At 42.9% G+C, this 20,289-nt stretch overlaps 1 long non-coding RNA gene across 1 annotated transcript in view; it reads left to right on the forward strand.

Moving 5' to 3' along the window:
• Window positions 1-13,089: 13,089 nt before the first annotated feature.
• LOC138645986 (uncharacterized) overlaps window positions 13,090-20,289 on the forward strand; it is a 43,609-nt gene continuing 36,409 nt past the window's right edge. The window contains exon 1 of the long non-coding RNA XR_011314815.1: window positions 13,090-13,355. This is a non-coding gene — a long non-coding RNA (uncharacterized lncRNA). The remainder of the gene's footprint in view (window positions 13,356-20,289) is intronic.

Raw genomic sequence — 20,289 nt, forward strand, 5'->3', positions numbered from 1 at the left:
GCATCCACCAGAATTCTGCTCAACACAACTGATGGTCCCAACCCCATTTATAAGGCAAGAAATCCCACTTATTATACCTGACCGGGCACACCTGTGAAGTGAAAAACATTTTCAGTGACTACCTCTTGAAGCTCATCATGAGAATGCCAAGATTGTGCCAAGCAGTCATCAAAGCAAAAGGTGGCTACTTTGAAGAACCTAGAATATAAGACATATTTTCAGTTGTTACACACTTTTTCGTTAAGTATATAATTCCACATGTGTTAATTCATAATTTTGATGCCTTCATTCTGAATGTACATACAATTTTCATAGTCATGAAAATACAGAAACATCTTTAAATGAGGTGTGTCCAAACTTTTGGTCTGTACTGTATATATGTACCGTATATAGATAGATAGTATATATATATATATATATATATATATATATATATACGAGGGGCGATCCAAAAGTAATGATAATCGGTTATTTCTATTGCACACAGAAATTAAAATAAAATGTTTTCTTCTCTCTTAGGTACCCACTAGTCCAGGAAAAAAAAATCACTTAAATAGACCACGATTCCCGGGAGCTACATTCATTTGAATATGAACTGCCAAGGAGTGAACATCAAAATGGAAAAAAATGAGCTCAGAGCTGTCATCAAATACCTCTGCTTGAAAAAAATGACTATCAAAGACATACACAGCGACTTGGTGGAAACATTGGGGGACTCATCTCCTCCATATTCCACAGTTGCATGCTGGGCCAAGGAATTTAAGCTGGGAAGAACATCGACGGAAGTTGAACATCGTGAAGGACGCCCATCCACGTCCCTCAGTGAAGAAAACGTGAAAAAAGTTGTATTGGCAGATCGAAGAGTGACTATCAGGCATGTAGCTGAGGTCACAGGGATCTCATATGGCAGTATTCAAAGAATCCTTGCAAAATAATTGCATATGAGAAAGGTCTCCGCACGTTGGGTGCCAAAAATGTTAACCGACGAGCAAAAGAAGAAACGAGTTGACATTTCAATAGCAAATCTCGAAAAGTTCCAAGCAGACAAGGAAAATTTTTTGTCACGTTTTTTGACCATGGACAAGACCTGGATCCACCACTTTGATCCCGAAACTAAACAACAATCGATGACGTGGAAACGAGCCGACGAACCGACGCCGAAGAAATTCAAAGTGTCAAGCTCAGCAGGGAAGGTTATGGCGTCCGTTTTTTGGGACGCTGAAGGAATTTTTATGGTGGACTATTTGGAGAAGGGAGCCACTATTACGGGCTCCTACTACGCAGAACAAATAAGAAGATTGCGGGAGGCTATCAAGGAGAAAAGGCGCGGCAAACTGTGGGCTGGAGTGCTGTTTCACCAAGATAACGCGCCGGCTCACAAAGCTGCAGTTGCCATGGCTACCATTCAAGAAGCGGGCTTTGAACTGGTGGAACACCCCCCCTATTGGCCAGATCTAGCCCCCAGTGACTTCTTTCTCTTTCCTTGGCTCAAGGAACACCTCCGGGGCAAGAAATTTGATGACAATAGTGACGTGACTGATAACTGCTGTTGGGGATTTTTTTGAGGGTCAAGATCAAGAATTTTTTTCGAAGGGAATTCTAAGTTTAGAAAAGAGATGGACTAAATGTATAGACTTGTTAGGAGACTATGTAAAAAAATAAAAAAATTTTTTGACTATATTCATTGTGTTTAGTATTGATTATCATTACTTTTGGATCGCCCCTCGTATATATATATATATATATATATATATATATATATATATATATATATACTGTATATATATATATACTGCTTAAAAAAATAAAGGGAATGCTTAAAAGACAGAATATACCTCCAAGTAACTCAAACTTCTGTGAAATTAAACTGTCCACTTAGGAAGCAATGCTGTTTGACAATCAATTTCACATGCTGTTGTGGAAATGGAATAGACAACAGATGGAAATTATTGGCAATTATCAAGACACTCTCAATAAAGGAGTGGTTCTGCAGGTGGGGACCACAGACCACATCTCAGTACCAATGCTTTCTGGCTGATGTTTTGGTCTCTTTTGAATGTTGGTTGTGCTTTCACACTCTTGGCAGAATGAGACGGACTCTACAACCCACACAAGTGGCTCAGGTAGTGCAGCTCATACAGGATGGCACATCAATGCGAGCTGTGGCAAGAAGGTTTGCTGTGCCTGTCAGCGTAGTGTCCAGAGGCTGGAGGCATTACCAGGAGACAGGCCAGTACACCAGGAGATGTGGAGGGGGCCGAAGGATGGCAACAACCCAGCAGCAGGACCGCTACCTCAGCCTTTGTGCAAAGAGGAACAGGAGGAGCAATGCCAGAGCCCTGCAAAATGACCTCCAGCAGGCCACAAATGTGCATGTGTCTGCACAAACGGTTAGAAACCGACTCCATGAGGATGGTCTGAGTGCGTGACTTCCACAGATGGGGGTTGTGCTCACAGCCCAACACCATGCAGGACGCTTGGCATTTGCCACAGAACACCAGGACTGGCAAATTCGCCACTGGCACCCTGTGCTCTTCACAGATGAAAGCAAGTTCACACTGAGCACATGTGACAGACGTGACAGAGTCTGGAGATGCCATGGAGAGCGATCTGCTGCCTGCAACATCCTTCGGCATGACTGGTTTGGCAGTGGATTAGTAATGGTTTGGGGTGGCATTTCTTTGGAGGGCTCGCCAGAGGTAGACTGACTGCCATTAGGTACCGAGATGAGATCCTCAGACCTCTTGTGAGACCATATTCTGGTGCGGTTGGCCTTGGGTTCCTCTTAATGCAGGACAATGGCAGACCTCATGTGGATGGAGTGTGTCAGCAGTTCCTGCAAGATGAAGGCATTGAAGCTATGGACTGGCCCGCCCATTCCCCAGACTTGAATCCGATTGAACACATCTGGGACATCATATCTTGCACCATCCACCAATGTCACGTTGCACCACAGACTGCCCAAGAGTTGGTGGATGCTTTAGTCCAGGTCTGGGAGGAGATCCCTCAGGAGCCCATCCACCGCCTCATCGGAGCATGCCCAGGCGTTGTAGGGAGATCATACAGGCACGTGGAGGCCGCTGTTATGACCTGGTGGTCAGGACAATAATGGAACTGGTGGTTAAGAGCACACGGAATGACCTGATAGTTACTGATAATAAGGACGAGCTCTGGGACGTGGGAACTCTGCTGACCGCAATCCCTAATCCTATCAAACACACTAGAAATAGCCGTGGATTGCGCCTAACGCTCCCTATGCAACTCGGCACAGCCTAAGAAACTAGCTAGCCCTGAAGATAGAAAAATAAAGCCTACCTTGCCTCAGAGAAATTCCCCAAAGGAAAAGGCAGCCCCCCACATATAATGACTGTGAGTAAGATGAAAATACAAACACAGAGATGAAATAGATTTAGCAAAGTGAGGCCCGACTTACTGAACAGACCGAGGATAGGAAAGGTTACTTTGCGGTCAGCACAAAAACCTACAAAAAGACCACGCAGAGGGCGCAAAAAGACCCTCTGCGTCCCAGAGCTTCCAGCAAGCAAGACAACAATAAAAATTGCAAGCTGGACAGAAAAATAGCAAACCAAAGAAATACAAGCTGGAACTTAGCTTCTGCTGGGAAGACAGGACACAAGAACGATCCAGGAGTGAACTAAACCAATACTGGAACATTGACAGGTGGCGTGGAGCAAAGATCTAAGTGGAGTTAAATAGAGCAGCCAGCTAACGAATTAACCTCGTCACCTGAGGAAGGAAACTCAGAAACACCCACCAGAGGAAGTCCATGGACAGAGCCAGCCGAAGTACCATTCATGACCACAGGAGGGAGCCCGACAACAGAATTCACAACAGTACCCCCCTTGAGGAGGGGTGACCGAACCCTCACCAGAGCCCCCAGGCCGACCAGGATGAGCCAAATGAAAGGCACGAACCAGATCGGCAGCATGAACATCAGAGGCAAAAACCCAGGAATTATCTTCCTGACCATAACCCTTCCACTTGACCAGGTACTGGAGTTTCCGTCTCGAAACACGAGAATCCAAAATCTTCTCCACCACATACTCCAACTCCCCCTCAACCAACACCGGGGCAGGAGGATCAACGGATGGAACCACAGCCGCCATGTATCTCTGCAATAACGACCTATGGAACACATTATGGATGGCAAAAGAAGCAGGAAGGGCCAAACAAAATGACACAGGATTGATAACCTCAGAAATCTTATACGGACCAATGAAACGAGGCTTAAACTTAGGAGAGGAAACCTTCATAGGAACATAACGAGACGACAACCAAACCAAATCCCCAACACGAAGTCGGGGACCCACACAGCGCCGGTGGTTTGCAAAACGTTGAGCCTTCTCCTGGGACAATGTCAAATTGTCCACCACATGAGTCCAAATCTGCTGCAACCTATCCACCACAGTATCTACACCAGGACAGTCCGAAGACTCAACCTGCCCTGAAGAGAAACGAGGATGGAAACCAGAATTGCAGAAAAACGGCGAAACCAAAGTAGCCGAGCTGGCCCGATTATTAAGGGCGAACTCAGCCAATGGCAAAAAGGACACCCAATCATCCTGATCAGCAGAAACAAAGCATCTCAGATATGTTTCCAAAGTTTGATTAGTTCGTTCGGTTTGGCCATTTGTCTGAGGATGGAAAGCCGAGGAAAAAGACAAATCAATGCCCATCCTAGCACAAAAGGATCGCCAAAACCTCGAAACAAACTGGGAACCTCTGTCAGAAACGATGTTCTCCGGGATACCATGTAAACGAACCACATGCTGGAAAAATAATGGCACCAAATCAGAGGAGGAAGGCAATTTAGACAAAGGTACCAAATGGACCATCTTAGAAAAGCGATCACAAACCACCCAAATGACCGACATCTTTTGAGAGACGGGGAGATCCGAAATAAAATCCATAGAAATATGCGTCCAGGGCCTCTTCGGGACCGGCAAGGGCAAAAGCAACCCTCTGGCACGAGAACAGCAGGGCTTAGCCCGAGCACAAGTCCCACAGGACTGCACAAAAGAACGCACATCCCGTGACAAAGACAGCCACCAGAAGGATCTAGCGACCAAATCTCTGGTACCAAAGATTCCAGGATGCCCAGCCAACACTGAACAATGAATCTCAGAGATAACTCTACTAGTCCATCTATCAGGGACAAACAGTTTCTCCGCTGGGCAACGGTCAGGTCTATCAGCCTGAAATTTTTGCAGCACCCGCTGCAAATCAGGAGAGATGGCAGACAAAATTACCCCCTCTTTGAGAATACCCGCCGGCTCAGGAACACCCGGAGAGTCAGACACAAAACTCCTTGACAGGGCATCAGCCTTCACATTCTTAGAGCCCGGAAGGTACGAAACCACAAAATCAAAACGGGAGAAAAATAATGACCATCGAGCCTGTCTCGGATTCAACCGTTTGGCAGACTCAAGATAAGTCAAATTCTTGTGATCTGTCAAGACCACCACGCGATGCTTGGCTCCTTCCAGCCAATGACGCCACTCCTCGAATGCCCACTTCATGGCCAACAACTCATGATTACCAACATCATAGTTACGCTCAGCAGGCGAAAACTTTCTAGAAAAGAAAGCACATGGCTTCATCACCGAGCCATCAGAACTTCTTTGCGACAAAACAGCCCCTGCTCCAATCTCAGAAGCATCAACCTCAACCTGAAACGGGAGCAAAACATCTGGCTGGCACAACACAGGGGCAGAAGAAAAACGACGCTTCAACTCCTGAAAAGCCTCTACAGCTGCACAAGACCAATTGACCACATCAGCACCCTTCTTGGTCAAATGAGTCAACGGTTTAGCAACAGTAGAAAAATTAGCGATGAAGCGCCGATAAAAATTATCAAAGCCCAGGAACTTTTGCAGGCTCTTCACAGATGTCGGCTGAGTCGAATCGTAAATGGCCTGGACTTTAACAGGGTCCATCTCGATAGTAGAAGGGGAAAAAATGAACCCCAAAAATGAAACCTTCTGAACTCCAAAGAGACACTTTGACCCTTTCACAAACAAGGAATTCGCACGAAGGACCTGGAACACCATTCTGACCTGCTTCACATGAGACTCCCAATCATCCGAAAAGACCAAAATATCATCCAAATACACAATCAGGAAATTATCCAGGTACTTTCGGAAGATGTCATGCATAAAGGACTGAAATACTGATGGAGCATTGGAAAGCCCGAATGGCATAACCAGGTACTCAAAATGGCCCTCGGGTGTATTAAATGCAGTTTTCCATTCATCGCCTTGTTTAATACGCACAAGATTATACGCCCCTCGAAGATCTATCTTGGTGAACCAACTAGCCCCTTTAATACGAGCAAACAAATCAGATAGCAACGGCAAAGGATACTGAAATTTGACTGTAATTTTATTAAGAAGCCGGTAATCAATAAAAGGTCTCAAAGAACCATCCTTCTTGGCCACAAAAAAAAGCCCTGCTCCTAACGGTGATGACGACGGGCGAATATGGCCTTTCTCCAATGATTCCTTTATATAACTCCGCATAGCGGCGTGTTCTGGCACAGATAAATTGAACAATCGGCCCTTAGGAAACTTACTACCAGGAATCAAATCAATTGCACAATCGCAATCCCTATGAGGAGGTAAGGCACCAGATTTGGGCTCATCAAACACATCCCGATAATCCGACAAAAACTCTGGAACTTCAGAAGGAGTGGAAGACGAAATAGACAAAAATGGAACATCACCATGTACCCCCTGGCAACCCCAGCTGGACACAGACATAGATTTCCAGTCCAATACTGGATTATGAACCTGTAGCCATGGCAACCCCAAAACGACCACATCATGCAGATTATGCAACACCAGAAAGCGGATATCCTCCTGATGTGCAGGAGCCATGCACATGGTCAATTGGGTCCAGTACTGAGGCTTATTCTTGGCCAAAGGCGTAGCATCAATTCCTCTCAATGGAATGGGATACTGCAAGGGCTCCAAGAAAAAACCACAGCGCCTAGCATACTCCAAGTCCATCAAATTCAGGGGAGCGCCTGAATCCACAAATGCCATAACAGAATAGGATGACAAAGAGCAAATCAGAGTAACAGACAATAGAAATTTAGACTGTACTGTACCAATGGTGGCAGACCTAGCGAACCGCTTAGTGCGCTTAGGACAAACGGAGATAGCATGAGTGGAATCACCACAGTAAAAACATAGCCCATTCTGACGTCTGTGTTCTTGCCGTTCAGCTCTGGTCAAAGTCCTATCACATTGCATAGGCTCAGGCCCATGCTCAGATAGTACCGCCAAATGGTGCACAGCTTTACGCTCACGCAAGCGTCGATCGATCTGAATGGCCAAGGACATAGACTCATTCAGACCAGCAGGCATGGGAAACCCCACCATGACATCCTTAAGGGCTTCAGAGAGACCCTTTCTGAAGATTTCTGCCAGGGCACATTCATTCCACTGAGTGAGCACAGACCACTTTCTAAACTTCTGACAATATATCTCCGCTTCATCCTGACCCTAACACAGAGCCAGCAAGATTTTCTCTGCCTGATCCACTGAATTAGGTTCGTCATAAAGCAATCCAAGCGCCAGGAAAAACGCATCAACATCACGCAATGCCGGATCTCCTGGCGCAAGGGAAAATGCCCAGTCTTGAGGGTCACCACGTAACAAAGAAATAATGATCCTTACTTGTTGAACAGGGTCACCTGAGGAGCGAGGTTTCAAGGCAAGAAACAATTTACAATTATTTTTGAAATTCAAGAACTTAGATCTATCACAAAAAACAAATCAGGAATAGGAATCCTAGGCTCTGACATCGGATTCTGAACCACAAAATCTTGAATGTTTTGTACCCTTGTAGTGAGATTATCCATCCAAGAGGACAGACCTTGAATGTCCATCTCTACACCTGTATCCTGAACCACCCAGAGGTAAAGGGGAAAAGAGAGACAAAACACACTGCAAAGAAAAAAAAATGGTCTCAGAACTTCTCTTATCCCTCTATTGATATGCATTAGTACTTTGGGCCTCCTGTACTGTTATGACCTGGTGGTCAGGACAATAATGGACCTGGTGGTTAAGAGCACACGGAATGACCTGATAGTTACTGATAATAAGGACAAGCTCTGGGACGTGGGAACTCTGCTGACCGCAATCCCTAATCCTATCAAACACACTAGAAATAGCCGTGGATTGCGCCTAACGCTCCCTATGCAACTCGGCACAGCCTAAGAAACTAGCTAGCCCTGAAGATAGAAAAATAAAGCCTATCTTGCCTCAGAGAAATTCCCCAAAGGAAAAGGCAGCCCCCCACATATAATGACTGTGAGTAAGATGAAAATACAAACACAGAGATGAAATAGATTTAGCAAAGTGAGGCCCGACTTACTGAACAGACCGAGGATAGGAAAGGTTACTTTGCGGTCAGCACAAAAACCTACAAAAAGACCATGCAGAGGGCGCAAAAAGACCCTCCGCACCGACTCACGGTGCGGAGGCGCTCCCTCTGCGTCCCAGAGCTTCCAGCAAGCAAGACAACAATAAAAATTGCAAGCTGGACAGAAAAATAGCAAACTAAAGAAATACAAGCTGGAACTTAGCTTCTGCTGGGAAGACAGGACACAAGAACGATCCAGGAGTGAACTAAACCAATACTGGAACATTGACAGGTGGCGTGGAGCAAAGATCTAAGTGGAGTTAAATAGAGCAGCCAGCTAACGAATTAACCTCGTCACCTGAGGAAGGAAACTCAGAAACACCCACCAGAGGAAGTCCATGGACAGAACCAGCTGAAGTACCATTCATGACCACAGGAGGGAGCCCGACAACAGAATTCACAACAGGCCGCACACTACTGAGCATCATTTCCTTGTCTTGAGGCATTTCCACTGAAGTTGGATCAGCCTGTAACTTCATTTTCCACTTTGATTTTGAGCATCATTCTAACTCAAGACCTCTGTGGGATATTAGTTGTGATTTACATTGATCATTTTTAGGTTTTATTTGTTCTCAACATATTCCACTATGTAATGAATAAAGATTTACAACAGGAATATTTAATTCAGTGTTATCTAGGATGTGGGATTTTAGTGCTCCTTTAATTTTTTTGAGCAGTGTATATATATACAGTTAATATGTATATATACACACATTTCTTTCTTACTGTATAGGCAAACTTTAGTGTTACATTCTTCCAATCTGCATGACAGGTATATGTTAACTTTTGCACTTTCTCCCTCAGCCGTCTGCAGATGTCATCACCTGCCCTAGCTCTGTGGGTACATCAGCAGGTGATATTTTTTACATATTATACATAATGTGAGTACACTGTTAAAGGTTATGTGGTTTTGCTGTAAGCAACAGAATAAATTTTGTTAACTCTTCAGTTTTCTTTCCACCCAACACACAAGCCGCAACTCTCGTTATTCAAGACTAGTTTTAAGGGGTGACAAACTGGGAAATTGTCTACAGAGCATTGCATCTCTGTTGAGTGGCATATATTCCCAGGATCACCTGGGACTTTTCCATTAACCCATTGAATGTTCCTTACTATGAATTGAATCTTCCATATTATGGAGACCCCAGAACATAATAAATGTAACGTAAAAAAATCCCAAGAACTAATACTCACCTAACTGATCACCTCTCTAGCTGCCCTGCTTCTCACTGTCAGCCATCCTGTCTTCTTTAAGCACGCAACATCTCCATCTCTTCTCTGTAGGCCAAGACTTCCAACCCGATCACTGCGAGTTGTAAAGTCATGGCTCACCTTGTTACATCACGACTCTGTGATGAATAGTGATCCCCAAAGCCTGGTTGGGACCAGAATCATAGAATCATAGAATGTTAGAGTTGGAAGGGACCTCCAAATTCATTGTGTCCAACCCCCTGCTCAATGCAGGATTCACTAAACCATCTCAGACAGATGTCTGTCCAGCCTCTGTTTGAAGACTTATATTGAAGGAGTTCTCACCACCTCTCGTGGCCGCCTGTTCCACTCATTGATCACACTCACTGTCAAAAAGTTTTTTCTAATATCTTATCTGTATCTTCTCCTTTTCAGTTTCATTCCATTGCTTCTCGTGTTTCCATGTGCAAATGAGAATAATGATGATCACTCTACACTAGTGTTGAGCATTCCGATACCGCAAGTATCGGGTATCGGCCGATACTTGCGATATCGGAATTCCGATACCGAGATCCGATACTTTTGTGGTATCGGGTATCGGTATCGGATACATAGAGATGTGTAAAATAAAGAATTAAAATAAAAAATATTGATATATTTACCTCTCCGGCGGCCCCTGGACTCAGCGCGGGTAACCGGCAGGCTTCGTTGTTCAAAATCAGCGCTTTTAGGACCTGAGAATCACGTCCCGGCTTCTGATTGGTCGCGGGCCGCCCATGTGACCGCCACGCGACCAATCACAAGCCGCGACGTCATTCGCAGGTTCTTAACGTGCTCATTTTTTAAAAATGAGCGCGTTAATGGCTTTCAAAGACGTAGCGGCTTGTGATTGGTCGCGGCCACGCGACCAATCACAAGCCGCGACGTCACCGCAAGCTATTAACGCGCTCATTTTTAAAAATGAGCGCGTTAATGACTTTCAAAGATGTAGCGGCTTGTGATTGGTCGCGGCCACGCGACCAATCACAAGCCGCGACGTCACCGCAAGCTATTAACGCGCTCATTTTTAAAAATGAGCGCGTTAATGACTTTCAAAGACGTAGCGGCTTGTGATTGGTCGCGGCCACGCGACCAATCACAAGCCGCGACGTCACCGCAAGCTATTAACGCGCTCATTTTTAAAAATGAGCGCGTTAATGGCTTTCAAAGACGTAGCGGCTTGTGATTGGTCGCGGCCACGCGACCAATCACAAGCCGCGACGTCACCACAAGCTATTAACGCGCTCATTTTTAAAAATGAGCGCGTTAATGACTTTCACAGACGTAGCGGCTTGTGATTGGTCGCGTGGCCGCGACCAATCACAAGCTGCGACGTCACCGCAAGCTATTAACGCGCTCATTTTTAAAAATGAGCGCGTTAATGGCTTTCAAAGACGTAGCGGCTTGTGATTGGTCGCGGCCACGCGACCAATCACAAGCCGCGACGTCACCGCAAGCTATTAACGCGCTCATTTTTAAAAATGAGCGCGTTAATGGCTTTCAAAGACGTAGCGGCTTGTGATTGGTCGCGGCCACGCGACCAATCACAAGCCGCGACGTCACCACAAGCTATTAACGCGCTCATTTTTAAAAATGAGCGCGTTAATGACTTTCACAGACGTAGCGGCTTGTGATTGGTCGCGTGGCCGCGACCAATCACAAGCTGCGACGTCACCGCAAGCTATTAACGCGCTCATTTTTAAAAATGAGCGCGTTAATGGCTTTCAAAGACGTAGCGGCTTGTGATTGGTCGCGGCCACGCGACCAATCACAAGCCGCGACGTCACCGCAAGCTATTAACGCGCTCATTTTTAAAAATGAGCGCGTTAATGACTTTCAAAGACGTAGCGGCTTGTGATTGGTCGCGGCCGCGCGACCAATCACAAGCCGCGACGTCACCGCAAGCTATTAACGCGCTCATTTTTAAAAACGAGCGTGTTAATGACTTTCAAAGACGTAGCGGCTTGTGATTGGTCGCGGCCACGCGACCAATCACAAGCCGCGACGTCACCGCAAGCTATTAACGCGCTCATTTTTAAAAATGAGCGCGTTAATGACTTTCAAAGACGTAGCGGCTTGTGATTGGTCGCGTGGCCGCGACCAATCACAAGCCGCGACGTCACCGCAAGCTATTAACATGCTCATTTTTAAAAATGAGCGCGTTAATGGCTTTCAAAGACGTAGCGGCTTGTGATTGGTCGCGGCCACGCGACCAATCACAAGCCGCGACGTCACCGCAAGCTATTAACGCGCTCATTTTTAAAAATGAGCGCGTTAATGACTTTCAAAGACGTAGCGGCTTGTGATTGGTCGCGGCCACGCGACCAATCACAAGCCGCGACGTCACCGCAAGCTATTAACGCGCTCATTTTTAAAAATGAGCGTGTTAATGACTTTCAAAGACGTAGCGGCTTGTGATTGGTCGCGGCCACGCGACCAATCACAAGCCGCGACGTCACCGCAAGCTATTAACGCGCTCATTTTAAAAAATGAGCGCGTTAATGGCTTTCAAAGACGTAGCGGCTTGTGATTGGTCGCGGCCACGCGACCAATCACAAGCCGCGACGTCACCGCAAGCTATTAACGCGCTCATTTTTAAAAATGAGCGCGTTAATGACTTTCAAAGACGTAGCGGCTTGTGATTGGTCGCGTGGCCGCGACCAATCACAAGCCGCGACGTCACCGCAAGCTATTAACGCGCTCATTTTTAAAAATGAGCGCGTTAATGACTTTCAAAGACGTAGCGGCTTGTGATTGGTCGCGGCCACGCGACCAATCACAAGCCGCGACGTCACCGCAAGCTATTAACGCGCTCATTTTTAAAAATGAGCACGTTAATGACTTTCAAAGACGTAGCGGCTTGTGATTGGTCGCGGCCAGGCGACCAATCACAAGCCGCGACGTCACCGCAAGCTATTAACGCGCTCATTTTTAAAAATGAGCGCGTTAATAGCTTGCGGTGAAGTCGTGGCTTGTGATTGGTCGCGTGGCCGCGACCAATCACAAGCCGCTACGTCTTTGAAAGTCATTACCGCGCTCATTTTTAAAAAATGAGCGCGTTAAGGACCTGCGATTGACGTCACGGCTTGTGATTGGTCGCGTGACGGTCACATGGGCGGCCCGCGACCAATCAGAAGCCGGGACGTGATTCTCAGGTCCTAAAAGCGCTGATTTTGAACAAAGAAGCCTGCCGGTTACCCGCGCTGAGTTCAGGGGCCGCCGGAGAGGTAAATATATCAATATTTTTTATTTTAATTCTTTATTTTACACATCCCTATGGATCCCAGGGCCTGAAGGAGAGTTTCCTCTCCTTCAGACCCTGGGAACCATGAGAATACCTTCCGATACTTGATGTCCCATTGACTTGTATTGGTATCGGATATCGGTATCGGCGATATCCGATATTTTTCGGGTATCGGCCGATACTATCCGATACCGATACTTTCAAGTATCGGACGGTATCGCTCAACACTACTCTACACTATGACATCTCTTCAGATATTTGTAGACAGCTATTAAGTCTCCTTTTAGCCTTCTTTTTTTGCAATCTAAACAGTCCCAAATCCTTTCCGAAGTCCTGGGCTATACTGAAGAGGATGGAGATGTGGCGCACAATGGCAGAAACAAGGGGACGGAACTGAGAGCAGAAAGCAGTGAGCAGTGGGGCAGCCGGAGAGGTGAGTATTCATTTTTTTTTTACCATTTGCTCTCCTTAAAAGCTTCACCAATATGGTGGCTTCGCATTTATTTACTCATTTTTTTACAAATTACAAATTGAATCTACAGTGTTCAAATTTTACATGGAACTGAAAATTTGAAGAATTTCTATCCGATAGTTGCATACTCCATGTATCAATCTGCTCAACTCTACTGTACAGTAGTATTTTTGTATACTGTGTGAAGTAGTTATTTATTTGTTGTATAGAAGTATTATTTTTTTACAATGTCAGTATGGTGTAGCAAGTTTATGGCAGTGATGTGTGAGTACTTTACAGTATTGTTATTTATATACTGTATGGTGGTATTGTTTAGGCTTTGTGTGGCAGTATCAAGGGCGTACATAGAAATCACGGTGCCCCATAGCAAAAGTCCTAATTGAGTCACCCACCCCTCCACCCCCCCCCCAAAAAAAAAAATGCCATTCAGCAGCTCACTGAAGAGCATATCCCGCAACTTTGCTGTCCTTACATTAAGTAATTTTGGTCCTATTGAAGCCCCTTAGTGTTCTCGAGCAGTAAGATACCTCTTTCATGGCCCCCATAAAATATGATGCCAACAAAATTGCCCCCCCCCCCCCAAACACAGAACCCCACAGGGAATTCCTCCACAGAGTCCCCCAAAATTGTGATACCTCTGCAGGGAATCCAACACAGTATGATGCCCCAACAGTGACTCCAACACAGAATGGTTTCTCCCACAGATCTTCACATGGAGTGAGATGGATCTAACACAGTCCTCCCACCTAGTATGAGGCTACCCACAGCACTCCCACACAATATGATGCCCCCCACACAGCCCTCCATACAGTAAGATGGTCTTTCATATAGTTTGGTGACCATCCATGCAGTATAATGGCCTTCCATATCTTATAATGGAATTCAAACCCCTTTACGCTGTATAATGAACCCCACACAACTCTCCACACTATTTCATGACCTGCACACAGTATAATGGCCCCATCAGCCCTCTAAACAACAAAATGTCCCTCCTCATCATCCTCAAAACAGTTTCCCCCCCCCCCCACATAGCCTTCCAAGCTGTATATTGGCTTAACTTATAGTAAACAGTATAATGACCCCACATCGTCTTCCAAACAGTATAATGCCCCCCACACAGCCCTCTAAACAGTGTAATGACCCCCACATTGTCCTTTAAACAGTACAATGGCTCTCACACAGCCATCTAAACAGTACAATGGCCCCCACATAGTCCCCCAAACAGTATAATAGCCCCAGCATAGCCCTCCATACAGTATAAAGACTTTCACACAGCCATCCAAATCTGCATAGTGGGCACGATAGTAGTGGCATCATCACACCCGCTGTGCTGACACATCAGTGCTCAGACGCACAGATAGGATGATGGCGGAAGGAGCTGACAACTCTCTGTTCCATCACTGATTTCAACTATATCTGCATCCAAGATACATTTGAAAGTGTGATGTCGGGCTGGACACTTCAGTGCAGGTGCCGACACAGGGATCTCTCAACTCATGGGCGCTGTAGCAGCTGTGTGGTGTGCCGCTATTACCGGTATGCCACTGGGCGGTATTATTAAAATACTAAAGAAATGTATTATTGTGTGGGAAATGTAATGCAGGGGTATGTGTACACTGTATACCTTATTTTAATGTTAGGAAGGACTTATCTAGAAATTGTACATCGGTATTAATCAGACACTGAATTGCGGTATAACATGGAAAATATATGACAGCGTTATATGAGCTCTTGTTTGTAGTATGATTTCGATATTTTATAAATACCACAACCTCAGTGACATAATAACTATGCCACACCTATACGGCTCAATTGAGCCAGGCTCACAAAACAGAAACCCTGCTCAGATAAACATATTGTACATCAGGAGGAAAAAGAGCAATCAGGTACCAATTAAAACTCAACAAAATTTATTAATACCATTAAAATACAACATCAAGTAATACACAAAATAGCAGGAGGAAGCACCATAAGGGAACACAGGGCTCCACACTAAATGCCTAGCCGAAAAATGCAACGCAGGTTACATATATAGCGTTAAGGTGCAAGTGCAATGTCCATGCTGCATATAGGCAGCATCCCCATACACCCCAAGAGTAATCACAATATTAATGTATCAAAAAGAAGCCATTGGGGGTGGAATGCTTACCAAGGGCCAGGGTGTGGAGGTACTGGACCGGGTGTGCGTGCGTGGGGGCACGCACACCCGGTCCAGTACCTCCACACCCTGGCCCTTGGTAAGCATTCCACCCCCAATGGCTTCTTTTTGATACATTAATATTGTGATTACTCTTGGGGTGTATGGGGATGCTGCCTATATGCAGCATGGACATTGCACTTGCACCTTAACGCTATATATGTAACCTGCGTTGCATTTTTCGGCTAGGCATTTAGTGTGGAGCCCTGTGTTCCCTTATGGTGCTTCCTCCTGCTATTTTGTGTATTACTTGATGTTGTATTTTAATGATATTAATAAATTTTGTTGAGTTTTAATTGGTACCTGATTGCTCTTTTTCCTCCTGATGTACAATAATTTCGATATTTTATGCAGACATTACTTAGGTAGTTTATAGCAATATTATTCAAACACTAAATAGTAGCAGTTTCAAATGGGAATTACAGAGCAGTGTTATGTGAGCACTATATAGTAGGATTATTTGGATGTTGTATGCAGATATTATTTAGACATTGTATGGATGTATTTTTAAATCATTGACAAACGTCCGTTTTGCGCAGAATATATATGGCGGTGTTATGTGAGCAGTATATAGTAGTATTTTTTGAATACTGTATGAAGTCATTAATTTGGCATATTATAGCAGTATTATTCATAGCATTGATATGTGAGAACTATTTAATATTTTTATTTAGATGTTATTTTGCAGCATTATTTAGACTTTCTATTGTGATATTATTCAGATGCTAAAGAAGGGAAGTATTGTGTAAGGAATATATGGCAGAGGTATGTGAGCTTTAACCGGTATTGTTTTGATGCTATATGAAGGTAGTATTTAGTTATTACACAATATGTTAAAAGGGCACCAAATGGCTGTATTATGGGAGCATTGCATGATGCATTATGGTAGTATTCCAGTATAAACCTTTTAATTAACATACCGCACTTTGGATTATAAGAACATTTCACTTAAATTAAGAAACGGGTCCCTAGTTTGCTTGTGGCCCTGAGCGCCATTATTTATAACATGGTCCTACTGACAAGCTCTTCAGCTTCACCTGTGAAGTGTCTGAGATACAATTGGAAAAGCGAGCATATTTTTACCGGCACAGTTATACAGCAGTACGTTTCTGCTTTGTAATAATGATATCAGCCATTAATACATGTGTTATGCAAGATAGATGGACTCTCAAATATGCAATCACTTTAATTGCAGATGTGTGATTATAATTTTACCTCTTTGGGTCAAACAAGTCAAGTAATTTAGCCAGATTACCGAGACAGCTCTACAATACCACCTCTCCTGCCTAATGAGATCCATTATCATTCACAGCAAATCAATGGCTGACGACACTTAGATGATGATGATAACATTAGTAGTCTCTGCTTTATTTTTTTTCCACATAAGGTCAAAGTAATTCTTATTCCTCTCTTAGGGAATCTGTCACTCTGAACATTTATCTATCTATCAATCTATTATCTATCTATCTATCTATTCTATCTATCTATCTATCTATCTATTATCTATCTATCTATCTATCTATCTATCTATTATCTATCTATCATCTATCTATCTATCTATCTATCTATCTATCTATCTATCTATCTATCTATCTATCTATTATCTATCTATCTATCTATCTATTATCTATCTATCATCTATCTATCTATCTATCTATCTATCTATCTATCTATCTATCTATTATCTATCTATCTATCTATTATCTATCTATCTATCTATCTATCTATCTATCTATCTATCTATCTATCTATCTATTATCTATCTATTATCTATCTATCATCTATCTATCTATCTAACTATCTATCTATCTATCTATTATCTATCTATCTATCTATCTATCTAACTGTTATCTATCTATCTATCTATCTATCTATCTATCTATTATCTATCTATTATCTATCTATCTATCTATCTAACTATCTATCTATCTATCTATCTATCATCTATCTATCTATCTATCTATCTATCTATCTATCTATCTATCAATCTATTATCTATCTATCTATCTATCTATCTATCTATTATCTATCTATCTATTATCTATCTATCTATCTATCTATCTATCTATCTATCTATCTATCCATCTATCTAACTGTTATCTATCTATTATCTATCTATTATCTATCTATCTATCTATCTATCTATCTATCATCTATCTATCTATCTATCTATCTATCTAACTATCTATCTATCTATTATCTATGTATCTATCTATCAATCTATTATCTATCTATCTATCTATCTATCTATCTATCTATCTATCTATTATCTATCTATCTATTATCTATCTATTATCTATTATCTATCTATCTATCTATCTATTATCTATCTTCTATCTATCTATCTATCTATCTATCTATCTATCTATCTATCTATCTATCTATCTATCTATCTTTCTTTCTATCAATAAAAAATGGAAAGCAGCACTCCAACCTTAGCAAAAAACACTGGTGGACTTTAACAAGCCCACATGGCGTAGCGACGCTTCGACTTCCAAAAGCCTTTCTCAAGCCTTAAAACATTCTCTCTCATTATTCTAGAATTGAAAGATAGGAGACAAAAAAAGCGCAAATAGGGTCTTATCCCCAGGATTGTTTCTGATCAATTGTGAGAGAACTGCTCACCTGGTAGTACACAGTACAAGCGTGTAGTTTGTCAGCTGCTGCAGATCCACAGGTCGGCGCTGCGACCTCTCAGAACCGTTATAATAGATGAAATGTGGATTACATCCGCGCTGCTGCGACAAATAATAGATCCAGATATACTTGTAAGATGTTCGGGTGGTTTATTCAACGCGTTTCGAAGCTCATGGCTTCTTCTTCAGGAAGTTTCCACACAGAGATATCTCTGGATCTATTATTTGTCGCAGCAGCGCGGATGTAATCCACATTTCATCTATTATAACGGTTCTCTCATTATTCTGGCATTTGGCAAATATTAATAATTATGGTACTCCTAATTTACCTAAAATGGGAAAGGTTTATTCTGATTTCATGTCAGATATTGAAAAAAACATGGATATGTGTCTTTTTATATAGTGGATGTAAACTTCTGGTTTCAACTGTAGCTGTCAATTTCTGAGAAGCCTCAGACTCTGGACTAAAAGGAGCAAGGAGTTAGATGAAAAAAAAAAAAACCACAAATTATATAGAATCTTTTGGCAAGAATATCCATTACAGATTATTTATGTTTCTTGGATTTTCCTGCCTTATTCAATGTCAACAGATAGCAGAGTTTCCTGCACAATGGCATAAAGGGTTTTCTGCGTGTGTTTTTTTTTAATGAGGCATATTGTTTAAAGTTTTGCAACTGTTTTAATATACTTTGTTAATTATTCAATATTGGCAAAATCTCTGCTTGGTGTCAGCGAATGGGAGGATGAAAATAGATAGTTCAATTGATATAGCATATATATGAAACGGATGAATAGAAATACAGGTTGATAGATAGATATATTCATTTTGGATGCATAAATAGATGGATAGATTTTTGCAAACAGCAAACAGGACTTCTTTGCTTTGGTTTCAAAAACGGCTTTCTTTTTGCCACTCTTCCATAGAGGCCAGGCTTGTGGAGTATATGACTAAGGTCACGTTCACATATTCAGCTTTTGGTAAATTTTTTACCTTAGTATTTGTAAGCCAAAACCAGGCGAGGGTGAAAAATACAGAAGTGGTGACGCGTTTCTTTTGTACTTTTCGTCTGATTGTTCCACTCCTAATTTTGGCTTACAAATAAGTGATGTAAAATGCTGACCAAATACTGAACTTGTGAATCTGGCCAATGGATAGATTCTCACACCTGAGCTCCGGATGACTGCAGCTCATCCAGAGTGACCATGGACCTCTTGGCTGCTTCTCTAGGTTTCTCCTTGCTTGAGATGTCAGTTTAGGTGGACGGCTATGTCTTGATGGGTTTGCAGTTGTGTCATACTCCTTTAATTTTGGGATGGTAGATAAAACAGAGCTTTATGAGTTGTTCAAAGCTTGGGCTTTTTTTTATAACCTATTTTATTATTTTCCACGTCTTTATCCCTGACCTGTCTGGTGTGTTCCTTGGCTTTACTCTTCTCCACATCTTTATCCCTGACCTGTCTGGTGTGTTCCTTGGCTTTACTCTTCTCCACATCTTTATCCCTGACCTGTCTGGTGTGTTCCTTGGCTTTACTCTTCTCCACATTTTTATCCCTGACCTATCTGGTGTGTTCCTTGGTTTTCATGTTGCTGTTTGCTCCCTAATGTTCTCAAACAAACCTCTGGGGCCTTCGCAGAGAAGTTGTAGTTATACAGAGTAAAATGAGTCCTCCTTAGTGTAATTTATTCTAATTAGACGATGTCTGGAGGCAATTGGTCACTCAGAATTTTATTTTACATATGAGTATCAGACTACAAGAGGCTGAATACAAATACACGTCACAATTTTTAGATTTATATTTTTAAAATATTTAGAAAACTGTTTAGAATTTCCTTAGGTTAAGATCACACTAGGCTTTTTTGCAGCATTTTTTTAAAGCAAAATTTCAGCTTCAGTTTTATAGTACCAGCAAAGTCTATGAGATTTCACAAATCTCATGCACACACCTTAGTATTTTTGTCATAAGGATTTTGTGCTGTGCATGTTTTTTTTAGACAATGGAGCATATTAATTCTTTCAGTGTTTTTTCAGTGTTTTTCACTATTGTTATGAATAAGTGGTGA

The sequence above is a fragment of the Ranitomeya imitator genome, chromosome 7 (genome assembly GCF_032444005.1).
Source record: "Ranitomeya imitator isolate aRanImi1 chromosome 7, aRanImi1.pri, whole genome shotgun sequence".
In the NCBI taxonomy this organism is placed as follows: domain Eukaryota; kingdom Metazoa; phylum Chordata; class Amphibia; order Anura; family Dendrobatidae; genus Ranitomeya; species Ranitomeya imitator.